Here is a 2,369-nt window from a genome sequence, read left to right as displayed (position 1 = left end):
GCTGCTGAAAACATAGATACAATGTTGCGGTCCGAGCCCGGCTGAATGGAAGCCGGTTTCTGGTGTTTTGTTTAGCTTCTTATTTGCAACATAGTATATAGTTGCTTAGAGTTGCAGCTGAGAGGCCGGCAAGTGAGGCGGGGAACGTTGGAGTCTGCAGCAAGCAAGCCTCGTGCTCGCTTCAGTGCCTGGCTGCCGGCCGCCATCTTGGCTGACAGTTAATTTGCATATACTCACTGATTAGCCAATGAAAAGGGTAGCGGTCGTACGCTAATTACCATGTTTCTCTTTTATTAGTGTAGATAAGGGATAGAAAATTCACCTGAATTCCTTCTTGGGAAGTTAAAAATGTTAGTTGAACAAAAGAAGACTGCCCATTCAAGCTTTATAATAAAGCTCTACCAGGTATGGTAAAGATGCTTTGTGAGTCCTATTTTTATTATAGTTTAGGAATTTCATCATTATAAACATCTCTGTACTTAAATAATTCAAAAGAAATGGGTGCTATACCATGGACAATTCTTGGAAATACCTCCCGTAATAGGTATTCCTTGGTAGCCAGTTTCAGAATTTGTTAAGCATTGCACAAAAAAAATTCTTCCCTGATGAATACCTTAACATGCTCTTGTTTAACTGGTTCCTTCTAGCTCCAAGGAAAACCCCCTATTTCTATCTAAAGTGACCTGCAATTCTTGCTAACCAGCCTTCCCCATATGGAGTTAAAGTTCTTTGTTCTCCAGAGAGTCTCAGTATGAGTGTTTACAAAACTCTAGAGAAAATGTAGTTGAACCTTACACATGACTTCGATGAAGGAATAGATGCAATGCCAACAGAAATTAACTTCCATATAAAGCCAGAACGAATAGGATGGGATCATAAAGAGAACCGGGAAATGTTTTCCAAAAGACTCAGCAGGCAAATAAATCTATATTTCCAAATCAATGCTTCCCCAAACTCATGGAGAAAAGTAAATAATAGTTTTAGGGTAACATGGCTTTCCAAATTTACTACTTACAATTAAAGTCCGTAAGTAGTCCCCAATGGTGCTTCAAAAAATTCCTGAGTGTGTTCTCATTGGCTTTATTCTAAACTCTTAGGGCACAGTAATATTTTCCTTTCTGTTTTTACCAGGAGACACACATGAGTAGAACATTCCCTCCCTGATATATGTATGTGTATATCATGGAAAAGATAAACTTCTCAATGCCTGGTGAAGAATTTGAACAGATCTTTCTCTCATCGGTGAGTTGATTTTTAAGCTGCTAAGCTACCGTTCCCTGTTGGGCACTGTAGTGATGAAATACACAGAAAAAGGGCCACTGTTGTGTACCCAATAGATAGCTTGGAAATACATGTACTCATCTAGGATAAAATTGAATTTTTCTTTTCACTGAATTATTAGTGAAATACTGTCTTCAAGGTTGAGGCTCCCAGAGGTGGTTTGTGGATGTATAAATTGAATGAGTTTGTAAGTGTGCATATATGTGTGTGTGTAGAGAATTTTTCATGCCATGAATTAATTCTGAAATGACTTCTCAGAGTTGCTGTAGTCCTCTTCTTCCACACATAGAGAATAATTGGACTCTTTGTTCAATTGAGAAAATGAGGCAGGGATGGGTGGAGGAGTAACTTCAGAAGGAGATCATAAAAGCAGTCCAGAGGAAATTTAATTTTATCTGTGAAAACAACCAGAACTCAACTCCCCTCCAAACAAGTTAGGAAGGGTGACTCCTATTGCAGTTACAGTGTGTTCCCTGCTGGAGCAGCTGTGCTGAGGCTGTGGGTTAGTTGGAAGAAGTTGTGTATAGAAGACATTAGAGGAAGAGCATATTTGATTGGTCTTTGGTTGAACATTTTTATGATCAGCCAAAGCCAAAATGATTTGCTGTGGACCAACTATGGTATCTCCCATTCTTTGCTATCTTGTCTTCTTGTCTCCTTTGCCCCCTTTGAGTACATTTATTAACTTACATTTCCCAAAGAATTGTCAACTTGCATGATCCTAGTTTTGGCATTTTTTCTTCCCAATCACTTGTCCAGACCCCTGCCCTTCTCTTTAGCTCAGTCACTCCTTCCTTCTCCTGTTGTCTTTATTATCTCCTCTTTCTCCTGCCTTCTTTCCATCACATTTCTCTTCTCTCTCTTTAAAGGCTGGACTAATCTTGGGCAAACTTGTGATATTTCAATCTCTCACTTTAAAAAAAATATACATATATTTTTTATTGATTTCAGAGAGGAAGGCAGAGGGAGAGGGAGACAGAAACATCAACGATGAGAGAGAATCATGGATTGGCTGCCTCCTGCATGTCCCCCACTGGGGATTGAGCCTGCAACCCAGGCAGGTGCCCTGACTGGGAATCGAACTGTGA

This window comes from Myotis brandtii, unplaced genomic scaffold (genome assembly GCF_000412655.1).
Source record: "Myotis brandtii unplaced genomic scaffold, ASM41265v1 scaffold266, whole genome shotgun sequence".
Classification (NCBI taxonomy): domain Eukaryota; kingdom Metazoa; phylum Chordata; class Mammalia; order Chiroptera; family Vespertilionidae; genus Myotis; species Myotis brandtii.
Note: the sequence above shows the minus strand (reverse complement) of the source record.